Source organism: Periplaneta americana, chromosome 17 (genome assembly GCF_040183065.1).
Source record: "Periplaneta americana isolate PAMFEO1 chromosome 17, P.americana_PAMFEO1_priV1, whole genome shotgun sequence".
NCBI classification, from domain to species: domain Eukaryota; kingdom Metazoa; phylum Arthropoda; class Insecta; order Blattodea; family Blattidae; genus Periplaneta; species Periplaneta americana.
The window spans coordinates 97,590,923-97,616,970 of record NC_091133.1 but is presented as its reverse complement, the minus strand read 5'-3'; the positions used below and the strand labels follow the sequence as shown (position 1 = coordinate 97,616,970).

The 26,048-nt window shown below is 34.9% G+C and overlaps 1 protein-coding gene and 1 non-coding gene across 2 annotated transcripts in view; one reads left to right on the top strand and one right to left on the bottom strand.

The window, feature by feature from the left end:
- LOC138693295 (cell adhesion molecule 2-like) overlaps positions 1 to 26,048 on the bottom strand; it is a 677,576-nt gene that overhangs the window by 343,453 nt on the left and 308,075 nt on the right. The gene's annotated exons all lie outside the window — the stretch shown is intronic.
- Positions 22,836 to 22,908, top strand: TRNAS-GGA (transfer RNA serine (anticodon GGA)). The gene has a single exon. It is a non-coding gene; the product is annotated as a tRNA-Ser (tRNA).

Below are 26,048 nucleotides of genomic sequence, written 5' to 3'. Positions count from 1 at the left end.
TTGCTTGCTTAACGAAGCTGCATTAACTGCTGGGTTATTTGCGTCGATGTTGGTTATAGCGAGATGATGTTTGGCGAGATGAGGCCGAGGATTCGCCATTGATTACCTTATATTCATCTTAGGATGGGGAAAACCTCGGAAAAAACCAACACGGCAATCAGTCCAAGCGGGAATCGAACACATGCCTGAGCATAACTCCGAATCGGTAAACAATCGCCCCAACCGTCTGAGCTATACACCGATGGCTAGTTTTAATTATTTTTTAAAATTATTAATTAACTTAAAGTTATGATTATGTTCATTAAAAATTTAAAAATTGAAATCAGGCTTTATGTAATATAAGCTTTTTGCTAGTGTCAACTACTAATAAACAATGTGTTTTTTTTTTCAATAAGTTGTAACAAACAGTTTCTGAGATAATTGTCACAGGGAGAAAAAATAAATAAAAATGAAAATTGTGTCTTCAGCGTTTAATTATTTTCAACTGAGAAATGTAATCTTATTTACTTAGACTACTGTGGGTAACAATGTACTCAGCAAGGCCTGTTTCATGATTGGTGAAAATTTTGTTGCTGTATCTGGTATGTATAGTTCTGGAGAAATTTCAATTTCTTTTCATGAATGATAAAGCATACGGAAGAACTAGCAAACCATACCAAATGTCCTTAATACTTCGTTTGATTGCAGATTTACCAGAGTGAAAAAGTCATTTTCATGCCCAATGACTGATGCTGCTGTCAATCGATGGATATTGAAGTTAATTCTGCTACCTAACTGCACTATTTGGGACTGTTCCGTTTTCATTATTGTGATGGTTGCAGAGCCTGTTGCTAGATATTTACACGTAGCGGGATTTATTGGCCACTGTACGAACGCAAGTATGATATAAATCGCCGTTCATGTCAACAAAGGATCAATACAAGAAAAGAGACAAAAATCCAGCTCATAAAGAACAACGAATTCGAAATTTATCTTCAATAAATCTCCAATTCTCCGTCGGGAATCAAATATGGCCTTGATGAATTCACAGCAGGAAGAGTTTCTACTTTATTTATAGTGGAGGATATCAAACTCATCCAAATACAAATTCAGAAAATTAACTTATATGACAGCAATGTGAATTTGTGGAAGTGTATTTCAATTTTCCAATGAAAATGGAAGGAACTGTAACCTATAAATAAACACATAAGTTATTTACAGGAAATGAGAAAGCATTTGATGAAGAGCTTAGGAAATGTGAGTCATTACTGAGCCAATAATATTGTTTACTGTTCGAAAAACTGGAACCGACAAAATATTACTTTACCGATAAAAGTGATCGTGCACTGCAATGTGTGAATCGAAATGTCTTTAGACACTACAAGGCCTGCCTCTCAGCAAATGGGGCCCATTTTCAACATTTTCTTTGAAAAAGTAATCATTATTTTACAAGTTATAATTGTAAAAACCTGTCCGTTCAATGGTTTATCTCGCGTGTTCTTGCCTCACAACCAACAGCTCTGTGGATCGTTTGTGGGCATCTGCGCTATTCAATGCCGCATATATCGAGCCTCTGCGAGCGAGCCCTAGCAAAATAAATGCTTTGTATAAACATGCGAAAAATTTAAAGCAGTATTTAAGGAAAGGCTCATATATAGAATTTCGTAACATTTTAGCTGTTTCAATACCATTAACGTTTCTGAAATTTGCTTCATGACACAAGAAGTCTAGAAAAGTTTCTTCACTGTGGAAATAACATTTCTACGCTTCACTTGCAAACAGCATCTCTTTGTGCTTTCAAAGTAAGCTATGACAAAAGGAAAAGTCTCAACGTTTTACAATGAGGGAAAGAAAGCGAATCACATGAATAAGTGGCAGGAACATCTAGACAGATTGGATAAGATGATGAGGGAATTCCAAAACGGATACTCCATTACGTAACGGTATATGTGGAGAGGAGAAATGTCAAAGACCGATAAAACGATGGAGAGATCAAAAGGAATTAATGGGCACGGATCAAGCATGAAGGCATCATTCTTGTAGAAGAAGAAAAAATACCTGTTACCAATCGTTTCCCACATTTCTGATATGATTTAAGGAAACTGAATATGCCACTCAAATTATTGTCACTTTATCCTCAGAGCCAAAGCCTATGTAAGCCTACATATCACTAGTAAATACAGCAATTTGATAAGTGATACGATATAAGGTTTTATACCATGGAAGGCAAGTAAAGTTCTCTCTTACCCGTCAAGCTTTGAAATGGCACTAAATCTCGCGCACAGTGAGACACAGGATGCATTATGCTTGTTATAGCAGAGATCATAAAGCACTGGAGTTCTATGTACTTCCTTTGATGCTCTTCACAGAGGACTGCTTTTTATTTTGCCTCCGAGACTGATTCACATATCTAATAAAAGATACCGAATCGGTTGCACTATTTTAATGAGACTACTCGATACGAAGACGAAAATTATACAGTTAAGTTTCAGCTGAAGGAAGTCACTTTTGTTCAGATTTAAGGCGTTTTTACGGAGAAAGGTTACTTGCCCTCCAAATTATATTCAACAAAGGAATTATACTGAGTATGTAACTTACTATAAATGCTTGTAAATTTTAACTGCCAATTTTATATCGTGAAATGTGTATGACCGAGTGACAAAAGAATAAAATTTTACGAAAATTGTAACTTCTGACGTAACTTTCAATGAGATACATCAAAATATTCTGACGTCACTAGTTTAGCAACGGATCAGACTCTTACATTGATATGATGTTTGCTAGAGGGTTGGACTTATTTTCTTAGGAATTATATTTCTTATTTTCTTGTAATAGAACCATACAAACGGCTCTTCAACAAACCAACTTAGATGAAACACAATAATATCATTATAGATACTTGCACAGATACATGATATTATATATTCAATATTAAAATGAAGAAAATGAACGAATAATGCAACACATAAATTGTATTATATTTATTTCACTCTAAGTCATATTCACAATCCTTAAAATAAAAACCAATTCCTTATAATTCATGCAATTACAGAGATCCAATGACACTCCTGTCGCTTTTTTCTCGAGGAGTAAAATTGATTTCTGCATTGTAACTTATTCTGTGTTACCAAAGCAAAATTTGATATGCCATTACTTGCAATTTTTCACGAACGAGCACTTAAAGTTTTATCCAGTGAGTAAATTCATAATAATCGTGAGTCATAACGCGTTAGGGAGAAAAATAATAGAGATTTGCAGGTTATATTTTGAAAGAACTGAAAAACAATGTAAGAAGAGAAATTGCAACAATTTCAGAATTGATGCGTGATAATGCAAATATTCTAGAATGGTGTGTCAGATGTATGGCGGCATACGAACATAATTTCCAACATATTTTGTAAAAATGTTCGGTAGTTATTGTAATTGTCATAAGAAATCTATGCGTTGATCTAAGGGACAAAGGATATCAGACTCTTCCGGCGAACAGCATGCTTCCAGCCACCAAGCCCGGCAGTACAGTCACGGATGAACGTCTATTTGAAGGTTCTCTGTGTGTGTGTGTGTGTGTGTTTGTGTGTATGTGTGTATATTAGTACAACTAATGCACTTTCGGGTAAAACAAGGTTTAAAAATTGTGTATATATACATACAATTGTATGTGTGTATATACACACATTTTTAAATCCACTTACCTGAAAATGCATTAGATTGTAGTTATAGAATGTCAGTTATAATTATCATAACACAGACGTATTTAACTTGGATGATCCAGTCTGCGCTACTCGAAAGTAACATTTATTTGTCATAACGGAACTAATTGAAGACCTCCTCGAAAAAGGGTGTAACGTAAAATTAATGAAATATTATGTGAGTTCAGTAGAAAAAGTAATTTTGAAGCATTCATTTAATGCCTCCAATAGATGAATAAACTCGTATCCTTGATTAATCAAATGGTTCAGTTAGCAAATATAGGCCTAACGAAATATGCCTCTGAAATTATTCTTTTTCCTCCTCTAACGCCAATTATAGATTTGTTAGTTACCCCCTTATTCGAGGGACGTCTTCAATTATATTTTCCGAAATATGTAACCTACGTATAAAATTATGTAAGTCTATGTAGTAACATATTTCTATAAAAAAAGTATCTACTATATTGTGGCTTGTCATTACATTACTATGGTATAAAATAATGTACCGCCAAAAAGAAATCTTCTACTTTCAAAAACCGACAATGAAAAGGACGTGGTCCATAGTTCGTAGTTCGACACATATACACAAATATAACCATTTTCGTTACGTAATTTAAATCTTTCGAAATAAGAGACAAATTTTTTATGTTCAATCCCAGGTAGTGACAGGATTTTTTCTCGTTGCCAAACTTTCATAACTGCCCCGAGGTTCACACAGCCTCCTATAAAATTGAGTACCGGGTCTTTCCCGGGGATAAAAGGCGGTCAGAGCATGATGCCGACCACACCACCTCATTCTAGTGCCGAGGTCATCGAAAGCATGGGTCTCTACCTCCATGCCCCCCCCCCCAAGTGCCCTCATGGCATGTTACGGGGATACCTTTAACTTTTTACCTTTTACCTTTTCAATAAAAATTCTAATAATATGATATCCAATGTAATTTTGTTATTATGTAAACGGATGTCAACCCTTAGAAAAATATCTCGTAGCCGACCCTTTTATGTGCTGCACAGCTACTGATTTTTCTACCTATTAATTATATACTGACTGGCTTTTAAGGAACCCGGAGGTTCATTGCCGCCCTCACATAAGCCCGCCATTGGTCCCTATCCTGAGCAAGATTTATCCATTCTCTGTCATCATATCGCACCTCCCACAAATCCATTTTAATATTATTTTCCCATCTACGTCTAGGCCTCCCTAAAGGTCTTTTTCCCTCCGGCCTCCCAACTAACACTCTATATGCATTTCTGGATTCGCCCATACGTGCTACATTCCCTGCCCATCTCAGACGTCTGGATTTAATGTTCCTAATTTTGTCAGGCGAAGAATACAATGCGTGCAGTTCTGTGTTGTGTAACTTTCTCCATTCTCTTGTAACTTCATCCCTCTTAGCCCCAAATATTTTCCTAAGCTCCTTATTCTCAAACACCCTTAACCTATGTTCCTCTCTCAAAGTGGGAGTCCAAGTTTCACAACCATAAAGAGCAACCGGTAACATAACTGTTTTATAAATTCTAACTTTCCGATTTTTTGACAACAGATTGGATGATAAAAGCTTTTCAACCGAATAATAACAGGCATTTCCCACATTTATTCTGTGTTTAATTTCCTCCCGAGTATCATTTATATTTGTTACTGTTGCTCCAAGATATTTGAACTTCTCCACCTCTTCAAAAGGTCAATTTCCAATTTTTATATTTCCATTTTGTACAATATTCTCGTCACGAGACATAACTATCAATTATATACACCTTTATTTTCCTTTTTGTATATGCATGAGGACACAGAATATAACAGTAATTCAAGTTTGAAACATCAATATTTGTTGCTAGTTCATCAGCTCTTTCATTCCTGGCTGTTCCACAGTTCTCCCACCTAAGATAAGCAAGTGTACTTGTCACACGATTCTAATTTTTACTGCCAGAGGATTTAAGTTAAACTTATTAGCTATAGATTTAAGTGATGTGAGGATCTCTGTGACTACAATTGCAATTATTAATGTTAGTCCATATCAGTGCCTCCTTAATTGCAAGCAACTCAGCTTGAATGATGGAGCATTCGGATGAAAGTTTGAGTCATGAATATAATACGAGGCAATAATTAAATTTTGAATTCTAACACCTACAACTGCACGTCAAAGCAGCGAACAGCGTCAGTTCCACTGGGACTGCATAGGAATCAATCTGCGGATAATTTGACAGAGTTTCCCTAATTATTTAATTAATTATACATAAGATATGACGTCATGTCTTCTTGGAGCTGGCGCATGCAAGGTTGGAAATACAAATTACCTTCGTAAATAAGTTTTAAGCCCTGCATATCTCTTGAAAAGTTCGTCTAAAATTAGCTCCAAGTTAGTGGAGCTGCTCCAGGCCGCTGCTTGTTACAGAGATTCGGTGAAATAGAACTCTACTGATTCGGTCGATATTCCACACTAAATAACTTTCAGTCTAGAAGTAAATTTTACCTCCAGCTTTCCGCCACTTCAGGCTCAGCAAAGTATTGCCTTCCGTGAGAACCGCATGTTATGTGGAGTAGGAGGACATACCTGAAACAAGAGATCACAACATTAGCACATAATGCTATTTTACTAACAAGTAACTTCAATTAAAGAAAATACCAAAATTTTAATTCATATTTAAATTTAAAATAAAAAATTGCATATATTTTTTTCCTTTCATATCTCATGAACTAAGACTGACATGAAAAATCCGAAGATATTTTAATAATTAATAATTTAATCATTTATTTAATAATAATAATTTATTTATTTATTTATTTAATCTGGCAGAGGTAAGGCCAGTAGGCCTTCTCTTCCGCCCAGCCAGACTCTAATTCTAATTAAATACATTTAGTTATTACATGAATATCTAGATCACAAAACAACATGAAAGTAAATAATGAAAATTGGATAACTAATGTTAGTGTGACAATAATAAACATTGGCAAGAAATAATAATAATAATAATAATAATAATAATAATAATAATAATAATAATAATAGGCCTAATAATGATAATAGTAATAATAGTAATAATAATAATAGTAATAATAATAACAATAATGAGATAATTTAGATATTTATCTGTGATATATATATATATATATATATATATATATAACCATTAAACATTGAGAAACCTGAAAGAGCTATTATTGTTAACAAGAATTGTTAGAAAAATATCTCGTTAGCCTATTCTTAAATTGGTTTGATGTCTGACAGTCCCTGACATTACTCGGTAGGGAATTCCAAAGCCGAGGAACAGCCACAGTGAGAGAAGATAAATATGAGGATGTTCGGTAGGAGGGAATGGATAATATTGAGGAGTGTTGTGATCGTGTGTCTAGGTTATGATGGGTGGATAAATTTTGGAAACGAGACGCAAGATAGACAGGAGTGGAGAAATGCAATATGTGAAAGAGAAGGGAAAGACAGTGGATTTTCCTACGATTTTCTAGACGGAGCCATGACAACATTTCGAGGGATAGTGTTACATGATCAGACCGACAATATTGCATACGAAACGGACGCACATATTATGAACACGTTGTTGTCTCTGCGCCGAAGTAACGCTTAGGTCAGTAAGCAGAATATCACAGTAATCGAAGTGGGGCATCGTATCAGCGTATAGATTTCCAGAGCAATATGCTATTTTTTTACTCCGGAGATATGACAAAAAATTATTTTGTTCCCTAGTGTTAAGTTATAATAATAATAATAATAATAATAATATTGAACTGCCCCCCCATTGAGGGTAGCCCTTACGAACTCAGTATATCCTCAAAAGAAATTAATATACATATGTAAACATAGATATCAAATTTTAAAGAAGGAAAACAAAGAAAAGGGCGAGAAAAATTACAATTGCTATTAATGTGGCACCATGTGATTAGTTAGGATTTGGCAGGATTTTTTTTAATACAGTTATCACAATGTCATCCCTCAAAGATGTTGGCAGAGCAAACTGCCGTCGAAATTCTTCGAAAAAAGCTGGTATACTCTCTCGAGCACCTATGAGCAAGCCGAATACCTCAACGTGAATTAAGGCATACTTCAGCTTGAAATAGTTGACTGTAGGCTCATAAATCAACTTCTTCTCAAGGTGGACCTCGGCTGACTGATGACATTCTACTTCAAAACGTATCGTGGGGTCCACAATGATGCCCTGTTTAGTGTCAGCATTGTACGCTAAAATATCTACTCGTCTCGTTGACCCATTTTCAGCTAGACAGGAGATTTCTTCTTCTACTATCCAGCCCTTATTTCTTAATGCGGCAGCAATTTTGGATCTTATAAGATGATGTCTAAGAGTTCCTCAAGAGCAATCCCTGTTCACAGAATCCAAAGACGTGTGTTTAAGTTTCAGTCTCTGGGCAGACTACATGCCGAACGACGAATTTGTGCAAGATTTTTAGAGGTGAGGAAGCAACATGCAAAACTAATTTGGACTGAACATGTAAACATTTTAAATCGAATATCCAAACAAAAAAAAAAAAAAGCAAAATTAATTTTATATATATATATTTGAATCCGTGATTGAAATCAGCTACAAGGTAGGTCCAGTTTTTTTTCCACTACTGTACATATCAGCCAGAGCCTCAATCAGAGGAATATATATATATATATATATATATATATATATATATATATATAGAGGTCGAAACATGTAAACGAGGTACGTTGAAATTTAACACAGGAAAGTCTTACCATACATATTCCGAAATTATATATAAATTTGATATTGCATTTAAAGGTAATTATTAGCTATTTTAATATGCTGAATAGTGTTTTATAAAGTGTAATGTATGTATATTAAGCATAAAAGGTTTTGTTAATTTAGCTTTTATAGTAGCTGAGATAGATGGGACGTAGATGGGAGGATAATATTAAAATGGATTTGAGGGAGGTGGGATATGATGATAGAGACTGGATTAATCTTGCACAGGATAGAGACTGATGGCGGGCTTATGTGAGGGCGGCAATGAACCTCCGGGTTCCTTAAAAGCCATTTGTAAGTAAGTAAGTAGCTGAGATACAAGAAAAAATGTATTTCACTTATTTAGCTTTTATAGTAGCTGAGATACAAGAAAAAATTTATTTCACTTATATAGCTTTTATGGTAGCTGAGATACAAGAAAAAAATTTATTTCACTTATTTAGCTTTTATAGTAGCTGAGATACAAGAAAAAAATTATTTCACTTATTTAGCTTTTATGGTAGCTCAGATACAAGAAAAAATTTATTTCACTTATTTAGCTTTCATAGTAGCTGAGATACAAGAAAAAAATTATTTCACTTATTTAGCTTTTATAGTAGCTGAGATACAAGAAAAAAATTATTTCACTTATTTAGCTTTTATAGTAGCTGAGATACAAGAAAAAATTTATTTCACTTATTTAGCTTTTATAGTAGCTGAGATACAAGAAAAAATTTATTTCACTTATTTAGCTTTTATAGTAGCTGAGATACAAGAAAAAATTTATTTCACTTATTTAGCTTTTATGGTAGCTGAGATACAAGAAAAAAATTTATTTCACTTATTTAGCTTTTATAGTAGCTGAGATACAAGAAAAAAATTATTTCACTTATTTAGCTTTTATAGTAGCTGAGATACAAGAAAAAAATTATTTCACTTATTTAGCTTTTATAGTAGCTGAGATACAAGAAAAAATTTATTTCACTTATTTAGCTTTCATAGTAGCTGAGATACAAGAAAAAATTTATTTCACTTATTTAGCTTTTATAGTAGCTGAGATACAAGAAAAAATTTATTTCACTTATTTAGCTTTTATGGTAGCTGAGATACAAGAAAAAAATTTATTTCACTTATTTAGCTTTTATAGTAGCTGAGATACAAGAAAAAATTTATTTCACTTATTTAGCTTTTATAGTAGCTGAGATACAAGAAAAAATTTATTTCACTTATTTAGCTTTTATGGTAGCTGAGATACAAGAAAAAAATTTATTTCACTTATTTAGCTTTTATAGTAGCTGAGATACAAGAAAAAATTTATTTCACTTATTTATCTTTTATAATAGCTGAGATACAAGAAAAAATTTATTTCACTTATTTAGCTTTTATAGTAGCTGAGATACAAGAAAAAATTTATTTCACTTATTTAGCTTTTATAGTAGTTGATATACAAGAAAAAATGTATTTCATTTATTTAGCTTTCATAGTAGCTGAGATACAAGAAAAAATTTATTTCACTTATTTAGCTTTTATAGTAGTTGAGATACAAGAAAAAATGTATTTCACTTACAGTATTTAGCTTTTATAGTAGCTGAGATACAAGAAAAAGTGTATTTCACTCAATTTTTTCAGACCAATGGTGTACCTCACCCCTTAAACAATTTTTGTTAAAATTTTTAGTAAGCATTCATTAGTTGCCCACAATGGTGTCTATTCACTCAAGCGGGCGCTTGGTTTTGCAGTGCAAAGTTTTGTAAAGTGATACTTGTTTAGCTGTTTGGAAAGAAAACCGGAACTCGGTTCCTTTCGGAAGTAGCTTTCGTAAGGAGAGTGTGAGGCGGGAACAAGAGATATTGCGTTATAATTATCCTGCTGCAACAAACAGAGAAAGGTCAGTCTTCTTTCTCCCTTCTATACACAGAAATAATTTGCTGCACACCTCGGATAAAAAGAGAGAATACGGCCCACGCGGGACCCCTGCCACAACACACATTCTTCCTTCTACCCACTGCAATCTTTTTTCTTCCTTGCTCTGTTTGTTACGTCTCATCTTCTCCCTCCACACGCCTCGTTTCTCCGTTTTACTTCCCATCGTTCTCACATCTCAACCCTTCGCGCCAACCACCCAAATCCTTTACCAAGGGGTGGTCAACTGTAAGTAAAAATGTTCTTGCGCCAAGCCGTAAAATATTTTATTTCGTGCTGGTGTTACCTTACAAAGTTATATTTCACGGACTTAAAAATTTAACGACTCACTGATGTTAATGACTAATGTCACAAACTGTCGCACGGCTTTTATGGTCTCTATTTCTGTGTTTTTCTGTTTAATAACGGTGTTCTTTTTTTTTTTTTTTTTTTTTTTTGCATCTTATTTATCAAATCGTAAACAAAGTCTTTATTGCGATGGTAACATATCTGACGTTAGAAATTATTATAAGGAGTTCCTCAGGGCTCTGTATTCGGTCCGATTTTGTTTTCATTAGCTACTAATGATCCAGCATATAATGCAAAGGCTCATGTAGTACTGTATGCGGATGATATATCCTTTTTAATTACTGTAAATATAGTGATATTAATGTTAAGGAACATTTTGTTTAACAAAATTTGAAACATTCCAAAATTTGGTGTAATTCTAATGGTTTTTTGTTCAACTCAGCTAAATCTGAATTTATATTTTTTACTTTAACCACTTCCCTGATTAACTCTAGTTGACTAGGGTTGCTAACTTCCGCCAAAATTTATTAACCCGAGTTAACTCGTGTGAGCCCCATTTTCGCTGCTAAGGATTATTATCCCGAATATATGCGTTTCCATCATTTCATTAACATTTTCCTGACTAGATGGCTACAGAAGTTAGTGATATTGCTACATCTGGTGGTGGGATTCCTACGTTTGGTATACGATATCTGAAGGCAGGAAGACATCCTTTGACTATCGAATGGTGGTAATTCGTAAGATTTTCGAAAAATACACCCCAAATGTCCTATCACTCAAGGCAGGATGGCCAGAAAAATAGCCCAACCCAATTCGACTTACATATAGACATTTTCCAGAAGTTATTTCACGAACTCTGAAGAACAACCCAACCAGACAGGATTTCATGTGTAGTATTGCAAGAGACTCAAAATACAAAAAAATTCGATACAAGAGCAGATACTACTGTCCGGAATGCAATGTGCCACTGTAATACCTTGCTTTCGAGTCTATCACACAACAAGCAATATTTAACGCCTTGATAACAGCACTGTTTGTACCTCATAAATTAATCCTTGAAAAAAAAAAAGAAAAAAAAAACATAAGTTGGTAAATAGTTCAGGAGAAAATCAAAGTGGGACAACCACCAGAGCTGGAATCAAGGTGCACGAGATAACTCGGGATAATAATTCAGGTATGAATGTATGTCTATTTAATAGTGATTCTTAGGTATGTAAGAAAATTAGTGATGTACAGTGATTCTGTAATATTAAATGATCTATAAACAAAAATAAAAAAAAATATGATTCTTTTTTTTTTCACAAAATTGGTAAAATATATAGTAAGGGAAGAGGTTAAGGAAAAATAATCATGAACCAATCACTTTAATATAAATTAGGTATTGCTGTTGTTGACTCGAAGCTGACGTAGGAAAATCATATTCATCCTTATTTCTACCACACCTCCAAACATGTCAACATGCTTCTAAACATGTTAAGTAAAGAAAATGCACTATAATTCACAAGTTATTAATTGATATTTGAATATAAACGAGAACTATTAATTATCAGATTTTAAATCGTATGTAAAAATACTGTCAGTTATATAAAAATCATATATTTTATGTAAAATACTGACTTTTAAGGCCAAAAACGGAAAATGTGACTTGGTCATCTACACTAACCAGTTCACTAGAAGCTTACTGTTGTGTTTAGATAGTTTGGCCGGTCATAACATTCTGCGCAGTAAACGAGGCAAGTCTATTCAATACTAATACGGAAAAAGGGATGCATGGGTTAGTCACTATGCAGCTCCTGTTCAGTTCATTTCTCTTTCTTGCGCATGAGAATAGTAGCTATAGAAACTACTGCAAAGACATTAATACCGTAATGGAAACAATAGAGACATTATGGTTTATTTTATTGAGAGTGGAAGTGTGAAAATAGAAGACTGCATTGTGTTAAGTACGAGTGTTTGAATAGCAGTGAGTGAAAAAACTGTGATCGCCATGGAGTGCAGGTGAGAGACCTATGTTTTTCAACGTATCTATAACTTACGTCAGCATTCATGCAGTTAATTTTCCTTTCCCCTCCTGCCCACTGAATATGCTTAGAAACTGACTCACTCCACATCACCCCTACTCAAATGTTCGCGCGTAACACCGGCCAAGCTATCTACACATAACAGTAATGCTGATGGTGATTTTAATGATAATGATTTTAATGTTGGGGACTGATTACATAAGTTGACTTCAGCATGGTACGTGAGCCGGAGACGTGAGCTAGTACGAGGATATTGACTTGATTCTGCGATCGATTACGCGATTATCAAATCTAGACAGCTCTGGAAGTAAATATACGCTACATAGCACACAAATATATATTTTTACGCACCTTTCGTTATGTACAGAAGAATTATCATGGAATTATTCGTGACTTTGAGTTTCCTCCTTTCTGTCCTTATGCTACACTGTTTCTGTATATAATATCGCTTGTCATCTCGTGTAACGTTCCCGTCATTTACTTCAAAACATTCACCAAATTCCGGTGAAAAAATATGCGCCTGAGAACCTTTAAACTTTGGCATTACTATACAGCAGGTACACTGTTTACGCATGCTAGAGTACTGATTGGTGAAAGGATAATCAACTTGAAACCACGTAACGCAACCTATCGGTCCGCAATATTACAACCCTAATCATGATACAAATATTCTTCACCTGACATAATTAGGAACAGTAAATCCAGACGTTTGAGATGGGCAGGGCATGTAGAACGTATTTTCGAATCCAGAAATGCATATAGAGTGTTAGTTGGGAGACCGGAGGGAAAAAGACCTTTGGGGAGGCCGAGACATAGATGGGAAGATAATATTAAAATTGATTTGAGGGAGGTGGAATATGATGACAGAGACTGGATTAATCTTGCTCAGGATTGGGACCAATGGCGGGCTTATGTGAGGGCGGTAATGAACCTTGGAGTTCCTTAAAGCCAGTAAGTACGTACGTAAGTAAGTAATCATGATATAAATGATAATATAAGCGAATTCATATCTACTGTTAAGTTCATCATCATCATCATCATCATCATCATCATCATCCTTGCATGTATTGGGCCTAGTGGCCCGTTACGGTCTCTTGCCAACGCTTGAACGGTCTGCCCAAGGATCTCTTGCCCACAGGATGGTAATTTAAAATTTGGCGTGGAATTCTAGAACGAGGCATTCTGATGACATGTGATCTCCAGTTTTGTCTGTATTTCTGTAGATATTCGTAATCGGTTCAATCTGCAGTTCTTTCATAATATCAAAATAATGTGAAGTTAATAATGAAAATTGTGGTAAAACTCCTCTTGTAGACGAATAGTCGAGAAACAGAATGTGAGAGGCTCATTATGTCCAAATATAATGAAGATTGCGAGTAACATAGTTGCTCCCCACAGTAGTAAGGGAGAGTCGGGTAGTATCGGACATCGGGTAATATCGAACAGTGAGTTTCTTTCATCTACCACACGCTGATAGTACCTGATTGACATGGTTACGTTTCTGTGATGTCGCATAGAGAAACGTAACCATGTCATTCAGGTACTACCATATGGTGGTAGATGAAAGAAACGCACTGTCCGATACTACCCGACGTCCGATACTAGCCGACTCTCCCCTATATACACGTAAATTCAGTATAAGTTGGATGAATAAATAATTTAAATTTAATATCATATATTATAATTTGTGAAACAAGCCCAATTAAAAGGAAGTGTCATGTAATAGTGTTTATAAATAAATGTGCAGCGAGCAGTTTGCTGCGCTGGTGTAATAATTAATTTAATATTCAGAGGTAAGGAAGAGGAGGCAGTTTCCATTAATTAATACAATTGTCGCTCATGACAGGTATATCTTCAATACTGTTCTCTATTCAGGGATCTGTAATTGCTTAATTATGGTAGTGCATTGAGTTTCCAGCGTCACAGACTGTGCGCTCTCGAGAGTGAAGTGGATGCAATTACACCGTTGGGTTAGTCTGCTTTCCATTGTGGACAATTGCTGTGAAATATTTATGAAAAATGAGAGCTGAATCTTTCTATAGCAGACATACAATCTCTGTACTCCATGATTTGCGGCACACCTACTCAAATTTTTATATCAAAGAACTGTAGTTTGAATTACCGAGAAATCCCGTGTGGTTTTCAATGTATTAATGGGTCATGTTCTGTTCGAATTATTATTGTCATTTCTCCATAGGCCCATTAATTAACAAAACTACTACATTAATGACTTGTCACTGGACAAAAGTTATAGAATTTTAAGCTGAGAGCTATGAGTAATTGTTTAGAAACTATCGCATTAGTTCGTCATTTATCTTTCTCAAACATATTATTATTATTATTACTAGGGACTGGATTTTTATGTAATTACTAGGGAACGGAATTTGGAGTAGTAAAAGCTAGTATTGGCATCTACACAGTCATTTGTTTACAACTCTTTATACCAAGTCCTCCCCTCCATGACATACTCGCAGATCTCTGCACGTCAACAACAGGTGAACGGGACAGTTGTCGCATAAGAACTTCAACATGCAGGTTTGCAGTTCAGCGTAGTGAAGTGCATGTACAATGCCGAAAGTGAAACCAACTAACAATACAAAATTGAAAGACTATATTTGTAAAAGCTACGATCGAGTATCAAAATTCAGGAAACAATTCCCTAAATTATCGCTTCCCCCATGTCCAGTTCTTAAGAGATGGGGGTCATGGTTAGAAGCTTGCAATAATTATTATTACGCACATCACCTCCAATCTGTGAAGAAAGTGGTCCAGTCTTTCGACTGCGATTCAAATATGCCAGGAACTGCTAAATGATAGAATAATCAAAAAAGAAATCATGGATATTAAGTCAAATTTTTTATATTTACCGGATGCCATTATTCGATTAGTACAGTCAGGAGTAGAACTAGTTAAGCAAATAAATATTATGAGTACTATTGTAAATAAACTGAGTGTAGTAGAAGGTGAAGTAGGAAAACGTGTTGGTGAAAAAATGAACAGAGTTTTGATTAAAAATGATAGGTACAGTATTCTCAGTCGGATTTCAGGTGCACTAACAAACACTTGTCCCAATGACGACATTCAACATGTGAATTTAATTGACGTATTTTGTTTCAAGTACTCTCCAATTGTCTCTGCAGATGTAGAGCGGAGTTTTTCCATGTTAAAAAATTTCCTTCCTTGCAAAAGAGCAAAGTTGTGTTTAGAAAATTTGAAAATTATATTTACAATTTATTATAACAAGGCACAGCAGGAATAATTGTTTCATCACCAAAACATAGCATTAATTGAAAATGCCATTTCGTTTGGCTCTACATTTTGTTCAACATTTAATGATACTCTATTAGGCTATGTTGTAAATATTGTAGTAATATATATATATATATATATATATATATATATATATATATATTCTAAATACTGTAGTGTACGTTGTGTACATATTATCATATTTCATGATATTGTAAATAAAGGTTTTAATTTAGCACGCTCCTGACAGAAAAACACACATATTCAGAGTCGAGTTCCATACAGAAGACAACTATCAGCCATAAATATTTCCCCTGACACGCGTGGCCGCAGAGATTGATATTTAATTATGTATATTTGTAATGTTGCTTATTGGTGTCTTGTGCGTTGCCAAGAAAAACGCATGTAGTTCAAAGTGAAATGCAGATTATGTATGTAGGCCAATATATGTCATTAAACTATTCCATATGTTTATTCTGAAATACGTTTACAGCACGTTGCGTGTAAGTTTGTATGAAGTGAACTGTACTCGTCTATGCTCTGTGACGCAGCTCGCTTGACAGTCACTGATCTACGAATATCTATACTACGTTTCACCATTCTTTATAATACTCCAAATCCCTTTCCCTAGTAATTACATATTATATTCCTATCAACCTAACAGTATATAAATAACAAATCTTTGCGAATCTTGTAATTACCATTAATATATTGAAATGTTAAACTACATATTTTTACATATTTACCCCACATTACATATTATGGCTTGGTATTACATAAATCAACATATTTAGGGGTTTTATTCATTTTTATTTCTCTAAAAAGAAAGAAAAAAACTTGTGCTGGGGAAGTTTACAATTTGAAATACACAGATTTAAAAAGTCTTTTTACCTACCCAAGAAAGGAAATATTTCGGGAGGAAACAGAACGTCCTTAGTTCCAGGAAGTAACAGAGGCCCTCACCCCATACCACTCACTGTAATTATGAGTGAACAAAAGGCAACCTTTCTCATACAACTACATTGTATTGTAAAAATCACTCAGAAAGTAGCCTTGCCTTCATGCGGTGGAGTGGGACGAGGACGACATGATTTGTCTCGAAGTATAATTGTTCTGCACACGTCTTAACAAGCCGTTCCCATGCAATTCGCAACCTTACCCACCCTCTTCCTAAGCCTTCCAGGGAAAACCCGTGTCAAGTCTGACATGAGACGCAATAAAGTAGCCGACTTTTGAAAAGAAGCTGAAGTAAAGGAACAAACTGGAAAGATGTTGAAACATTAAAATAAATAGCTTTTCAGGTTATTGCTTGACCTCTTTACTTTAAATTTAGTAGACCTATACGGAAATGGTATTTTCCGAGCAATTAGAAAGTATGGTTCTCTGCTGGAATAATCATACCCTTCCGAATGAGACAGGAATGTCACTTTTCAAACAACAGTTTATAAGTGCCTATAGTTTGAGATTTTAGTAGGTACTTTGTTTCTTGCAGGGAGCAGCTAAAATACATGTATCCTACAACTCTTATTTTCTCCTAATTCAGTAAAGCGAAACTGTGCTTGCAGTACTGTTGTGTCATTAATTTCACTCAGTTCTCTAGTTTTAGTATTTACAGAATAAAGTGCAAGTGAGTTTATCTACTGCTTTTAACCAACTAAAATGGCCCCTGTATCTTCATCCTAACGCAAAAAAAAGTAAATCATGGATTTCGATGGACGAAGCTTTTACTACAGATGGAAAAATAGTAATGTGTCAAGTGTGCGGTAAAAAAGTCGGGTGCTCTATGAAATCACAACTGGAGAGTTTTACTTATCCTATACCTGCCAGATATTGATATTAAATATTTTGATGATTTACATATTTTGGTACATATTCAGCTTATTTTTCTTACATAAATATGTACATGTTTCACATGCATTACATAAAAATCCGGTCCCTAATTATTACACCTAGTATATCACTCGAAATTAAAAATAAAGGCAACAACGTCTGATAAATGGAACGAAACTGGGAAACCTTAAATGAGAAGTGTACAGCCAGCATTGTAATTCAGCTTTAATGCACTGAATAAATTACATTTCCTGAATTAATAGCATACAAATGGTAAAAGCAATGTAAAACATAGATCCTATAAATGCTAATGACAACTTAATTAATTTATATAAATTATTAACATGCCAATCAACAGCGTGTAGCCAATTTTGATTGAACACAATCAGTTATAGGCTTACAGAGTATTTCAAAAATAAGTACTGTACTGAAATGTTTAGTGATGATAGGTTGGATATAGGCGATCATTTTAAGCACAGGAACATGGTGTCCTCGATCTGTCATTTAGGCGGCACGTGACAATAAAGTTGTCGTTTCGTTACCTACAGGATAACGCAGCCGGACATGTCGTGGCATGTATTGTAACTGTGGGATAAAAGAGAGAACAATACTAAGCAACTTTAAAATACCATAGTGATGTGGGGTCTTAATCACAGGATAATTAATGAAGAAAAAAGAGCAAAGGGGAATATCAGTTTATTATTCAAATTAGCTGGAGATTATAGTCCGGGTTAGCTTACTTAATACCGTAAGGGTGAAACCTAACCATTTTTCCCTAATATTTTCATTTTGAAAAGGTGGTGTGGACAGATAAGAATTAAGTTAAGTGATTGTAGGTTAAATGGGTCCGTCTTCTTGCTTATCAAGTAATGTGTAGTCTTAGTTATTAATTATGTCACATTTATTGATTGGATTAAAGTTTTCGACAATTATTTGTCATCATCAGATCATCATAAGTGTCATGTTATACACACTGAATACTAATTACAAATATAAGTTGAATGAAGAAATATTCGGGCAAACAAATATAGTTACCGCTTGACTAGATAAATGTTACATTATAATTAGATGTACACTGACTCAGCTGTTTACTTAAAAAAAGTTTTCATATTATCATAAATGTTAGGAATGGACCCAAATAGAAATGATCGGGACGAAATTCAAATACAAACTGCTGAGCCATTTATACCGGAACCCACACTTTCTGAAGTCGAAATTGCAATAGAAAATCTGAAAAAGTACAAGTCTCCAGGTATTGATCAAATTCCAGCAGAATTAATACAAGAGGGTGGAAGGACATTATCTAGCGAAATTTATAAACTCCTAATTGCAATTTGGGAAAAGGAAATTGTACCAGAACAATGGAAGGAGTCCATAATAATCGTACCTATTTTTAAGAAGGGGGACAAGGTTAACTGTAGTAACTTTCGAGGAATATCACTTTTGTTGACGTCGTACAATATTTTGTCGAATATCCTTTTGACAAGATTAACTCCATATGTAGATGAAATTATTGGGGATCATCAGTGTGGTTTTAGGCGTAATAGATCGACTATTGATCAGATTTTTTGTATTCGACAGATATTGGAGAAAAAATGGGAGTTTAAGGGTACAGTACATCAGTTATTCATAGATTTAAAAAAGGCGTATGACTCGGTTAAGAAAGAAGTTTTATATGATATTCTTATTGAATTTGGTATTCCCAAGAAACTAGTTCGATTAATTAAAATGTGTCTTAGTGAAACATACAGCAGAGTCCGTATAGGCCAGTTTCTATCTGATGCTTTTCCAATTCACTGCGGGCTAAAGCAGGGAGATGCATTGTCACCTCTACTTTTTAACTTCGCTCTAGAATATGCCATTAGGAAAGTTCAGGATAACAGAGAGGGTTTGGAATTGAACGGGTTACATCAGCTACTTGTCTATGCGGATGACGTGAATATGTTAGGAGAAAATCCACAAACGATTAGGGAAAACACAGAAATTCTACTTGAAACAAGTAAAGCGATAGGGTTGGAAGTAAATCCCGAAAAGACTAAGTATATGATTATGTCTCGTGACCAGAATATTGTACGAAATGGAAATATAAAAATTGGAGATTTATCCTTCGAAGAGGTGGAAAAATTCAAATATCTTGGAGCAAGAGTAACAAAAATATAAATGACACTCAGGAGGAAATTAAACGCAGAATAAATATGGGAAATGCCTGTTATTATTCGGTTGAGAAGCTTTTGTCATCTAGTCTGCTGTCAAAAAATCTGAAAGTTAGAATTTATAAAACAGTTATATTACCAGTTGTTCTATATGGTTGTGAAGCTTGGACTCTCACTTTGAGAAAGGAACAGAGATTAAGGGTGTTTGAGGATAAGATTCTTAGGAAAATATTTGGGGCTAAGCGGGATGAAGTTTCAGGAGAATGGAGAAAGTTACACAACGCAGAGCTGCACGCATTGTATTCTTCACCTGACATAATTAGGAACATTAAATCCAGACGCTTGAGATGGGCAGGGCATGTAGCACGTATGGGCGAATCCAGAAATGCATATAGAGTGTTAGTTGGGAGGCCGGAGGGCAAAAGACCTTTGGGGAGGCCAAGACGTAGATGGGAGGATAATATTAAAATGGATTTGAGGGAAGTGGGATATGATGGTAGAGACTGGATTAATCTTGCTCAGGATAGGGATCAATGGCGGGCTTATGTGAGGGCGGCAATGAACCTCCGGGTTCCTTAAAACCAATGAGTAAGTAAGTAAGTTAGGAATGGACACGAATTAAATTATGACGTGAAATAATTACATATATTATTGAATTTTCATGTGGAAGTGTTGTGTTCCTTGTAATGCATAAATTGAAACAAGCAGGTTACGAAAATTCTTAATGCTAAGTATTTACTATGTTTGAAAAACTCTGCTATTGAGAATTAGATATACATATGAAGAGTTCGCGGGTAAAACGATGAATTTCACAGTTTTCTTAAGGTTGATGTCATTATCTAATTCAATGAATCACTGCGAAATTTAATGTTGTTCTTATAAAAAAAATGGTAAAAAGGAGAATTATCACCACGAATACAGAAATCATTTCCTTCATTTTCTATAGAAACAACACTACATCTTGCAGTTATAGACTCAATTAGATCATTATGTAATCCTTAACAGAAATGTGACATTCATCGTTTTCCCCCCGAACACTTCATACGTCAAGTGATCACCCAATGGTATATCATTTTATCAATAGCATATGTAATTGTTTAACATTTCATTCTGTGTTTAATTTTAACATTTATTGATAAAATGCAATACAATTGGGTGATCACTTGACATATGTATATGTAATTCTCAATAGCAGAATTTTCCAAATGTAGTAATTACACAGTCTAATATATACAGTCGCGAAGCTCAATACGTATTAAATATGCAAACATTAGATAGTTGCTCAGCACTAGGATCGCTAATATCGCCTCATTACAGGCAATGCAAAATAGTACCGTCACAGTCTATTGTTTCTAGCACCCTCAAAACTCAAGCTTCGTGACTGTATATAGTAGACCGTGGTAATTACTTAGCATTAAGCATGTTCGTAACCTGCTTGTTTCAATTTATGCATTAGATGGAACACAACACTTCCACATGAAAATTCAATAATATATGTAATTATTTCACGTCATAATTTAATAATTCTTAACATTTATGATAATATGAAAACATTGTTTAAGTAAACAGCTGAGTCAGTGTACATCTAATAATTATAATGTAACATTTATCTAGTCAAGCGGTAACTATGTTTGTTTCCCCGAATATTACTTCATTTACCTTATATTTCGTAATAGTATTCAGTGTGTATAACATGACACTTATGATGATCTGATGGCAAATAATTGCCGAAAACGTTAATGCAATCAATAAATGTGACATAGTTAGTAATTAAGACTATACATTACTTGATAAGCAAGAAGACGGACCCATTTAACCTATATTCACTTCATTTTTCCCTAATACTACAAATTCTAGTGGCTTATAGTGTTTTTCTAAATGTCAGGTTGAACTCTTTCACCAACTTTCTTTCGAATTTCGAGTGCTAACAAATACGACAACTGGTTTATTTTGGTTAGCAGTAAAAGAAACTGATGAAATGGAAGCACCTATCTAAGCTTGTGAAATTTAAACGTTTTCGCTCCCGGTTTATCGTGGACCAGCCTTTACCAATGTAAACAAAAGAAAGTAGACCTCTAAATGCTCTGCCGTCTTCCTATACTTCAGGTAGATATACGGCAATTTGGCATTGCATTGTGCGGAAATAGCCTGTCAGAGACCATGTATTCCCTTACTTAAGGGGGCATTATATGATCTTTAAAACTTCCGCAATTTTCATCCAAAATTTGTGAAATGTTAACTACATAAACAGGTCTACAATACTATCTGTATAAAATTTGGTGCCATTAGGGCTAAGAATTTTGAAATTAACTTATATGTTTTTTAGTATATTTTATATTCATGTCACGTCAGAGTTTTCAAAATTTTCATTTCGTATTTGCTCAAAAGCTTCAAAATATATTCATGGGAGTTAAAATAAATCAGTTTGATAAGTTCAGTCTAAACAGAGAGAGACAATAAATTTTTAATTTTCACGAATTTACTATTACAGCATATGTTAATCTAAGTGCAATGGATATGCCCCGAAAGAACTTAATATTAATATTTCAATTTTATGAATTTTTTATTAATTTGTTCTACAGAATAATCTCTGTAATGTTGACAATTAATATTTGAGGAGAAAAATTCGCTCCGGCGCCTGGGATCGAACCCGGGTCCTTGGTTCTACGTACCAAGCGCTCTGACCACTGAGCTACGCCGAATTCAATCCACAGCAACGGATCGAACCTTTCTCCTTCAGTGTTTTCCCTTTGTGGCCTGTCAACATTACAGAGATTTTTCTGTAGGACAAATTAATAGAAAAAAATCATAATATTCTCATAGCTAGCAGTGCATCATAACTGCGGAATCCCAGCCAAATAAGTCACTCAACTGAGTGCGCTCCTAGTATAACGGCAGTTGACACTAGACATATATGTCAACATATATATGCCTAACTTGGAGTCAGGCCACAAAGGGAAAACACTGAAGGAGGAAGTTTCGATCCGGTGCTGTGGATTTAATTCGGCGTAGCTCAGTGGTCAGAGCGCTTGGTACGGAGAACCAAGGACCCGGGTTCGATCCCCGGCGCCGGAGCGAATTTTTCTCCTCAAGTAAAATTAATATTTCACATAAATGCTAATTACATTTTATTTATCGACATTTAATTGACCTTTGTGAGAAGTTTCGCACCAATCTAAGAATAACTGTTGTGCAAAGAGCATTTTTATTTTATAAACTGCTTAAAATTCTGAAGCCGAGAAAAGAGTATTAAAAAAAACAAGTTTCACTGATTAACTTAATAACTTCTTTACTGTGTTAATATGAGGAAATTACTGGAATAGTTTCGAAGTGATATTTTTCATTGTCCAAAGCCTAGTATACAGAACAATAAAAAAACATTTCTCTCAACTCACTCGCGGACCGTATGTTTGCCCACATGTGATTATATGGTTAGATCATTTAGAACAGTCTCAAATAAAATTACGATCATAAAAACAAAAAAAAGTGGATTTTCTTAATGTTTCAGCATGATTTCACCATAGTTTCCCCTTAAGCTGGTTATCCCAGCTATAATATTGGTGTATAAAATCAATGTGCGCTACAACAGGCATTTGTGGCTTTGTGGTTTTGTTGAATAAGCTTCTCATATTGCAACAATACATTGTATACTTGCTTTTCATATTTTTGTTAGCAATATTGTTTAAAAACCGCCTGAGGTAGTTAGATTACTCCCCTTGGTATGCTATGGAAATTTGTCACATTATTCGTAAATTTTATTTAAGTTATTTTTATGTTGTAGTGACAGACGGACATACAGATGGATGGATAGTGCGACGGACGGACGGACGGACACGCGGAAGGAGGAGGAACAGACGGGCACAAGGACGGACAGACGGATACATAGATGGACAAAGGGACTGACAGACGGACAGACGGACAGAGGGGCGGACAGACGGAGACAGACAGACATATGAACGAACAGGCAAACAGGCAGGTATATACTGTAGGTGGGTAAGTAGACAAACAGACAGACAGACAAGCTGACATATAGATATATAAATAATTTTCGTATAATAAATAAATAAAGGTAATATAATGTCACTAAATAATAAAAAAATGCTTTAAGCATTTGAAAATAAATAAACATTTACTCAACTATTTCAACTACCCCGCTTGGTGTAAGAAAGGTGCTAAAAAGCTTGGGGGAGTGAGGGTTGAAATAAAATTACTAATCCCTGAAGTATCCTCTGATTGAGGTTCTGGCTGATATGTACATCTATTATCAGGCAGTACATCTCACTTGACGATATGTATCAGAGGAAGATATTGTTTGTAGGCATCTGAAGTCTGGCTAGTGCAATATGTAGCCAGTGGGCGATGTAGGCAACGGAGGGGGGAAAGGAACTGGCCACTCTATCCCATTATCCCCTGGCCTAGTTGCCTCATAAGTGGAGTCTTCTTGGTATCACTTGTGAGGTTCAGATCTGTCGTCGGACAGTTGACTAACCAACAATAACAATCCCTAAAGAAACATTCGTATAGTCCTACATGTAAAATTTCAACAATTAGGCCTACTTAATACATCTTGATTACATACATTTTAACACTATATCACTTCGGAATATATAATTTATTTCCTTCACGTGTTAAAACTAGGTTACCTTGTTGACTATTATCAGCCTGTTGTACTCTATCCTCAGAACTGGGTGGTCCTGGTTTTCGCGTCTTCTGATTGCTCTTCCTGTTGGAGTGTCTTTGTGTAGTACCAACATTTGAAACCACAATACATTACACAAACACACCCCCACAGGAAGGGCAACCAGAAGTCGCTAAAACCAGGACCACTCAGTTCTGAAGATAGCCTACAGCAGACTGAAACTAGTCAACAAGGTAACCTAATTTTAACACCTGAAAGAAATAAAGTAGGCTACACATTCCGAAATTACCTAATTTTGAAGAAATCAATTTTACAATTTTTTAAAAATAATAGTGTGTACTGTATGTTTGTGATTATTAATTTGGACAAAATGGAGTTAGATATCACAAATTCGCTTTACAAATCTGCTCAAATACTGAGAACAGTGTGATATCACTAAGAAAGACAAGGAGCATTACTACAGGGGGCACTTCAGAAGTATACAAGTGAATGAAATTGGCTTAGTAAATTATTTTGCTTGTAGCAGAGTCTAATTTCGAGGTCTTGCGGTGGTAGTGATAAATATCCCTTACAATTAGTTTACGGTTCTGCATTCCTGTTTTCTCTCACGGCACTGTAGTGTTGTGTTGAACTTGTGTTATAATTTTGCATAAGACCACAATGCTTTATATAGACTTGTATAAGTTATTCACGATCTTATACAGTCTCATTTTAAAATGCTATCGTGTTTACGTAGAATTTTACTCAATTACTGTCTTTACCATGGTTTATCGGCGGTAAGTTGTCATTGCATTTCATTTCTGAATAATTGTGTCATTAATTAATATAATAAAATATGACGGCCATTTCGTTTTCAAAGAGAATTTTAATTGTTGCGACTCAGATGGTAGTAATTCTGCCTGCAAAACCTAGCCGATGCGTGTTCGAGTGTTTGTTCTTCATTGTGCGTCATTCCAAGCGATGACCTTACTCACTCTGCCATAATGAATCGCTGTGAATAACTTACTTTTAGCCATTGGGAAGGGGCTGTATCTGTCCAGGTTGAAGCCAGTGAAGCGTATCGGTAGGCGACAGTTACAAAAAAACCAAGCGCTGTTGCAACACTTTATTTGAAGAAGAGGCTATTCAGTAGGTTATTCTATTCTCCGCATATGAGTTGAAACCAAGTTTTTGCAAGCAGTAGAACCCTATTAACCGATTGGTGGATTATCCGACTGTCTATTTCCCGCTCTTTTTTCCCCCCTTTTTGCTTCAGAAATTATATAACTTATATGAAGTACTGCTTTGGACACTATATTAGTAGGTCCTGCGTACTTTTTCTAGAAATTATTAGTTATTACGAGATTTTATCGTTACACAGTATTGACTACTGTTCGAATTGCCGTTCTTTATAACTTCTATATAAAATGTCTTCCAAGTGTGTCAACAGAAAACGTGTTGTGCTAAGTATAGAAAAAAGTGTAAATAATTGAGTGGTTTGAAAAAGGAAAACTGTGACTCATCCCGGATCAGAATATGAGATTGGAGGTACAACTGCGCGGTTTAATAAAAAAACAAGAATAAAGTGTAAAAAAAA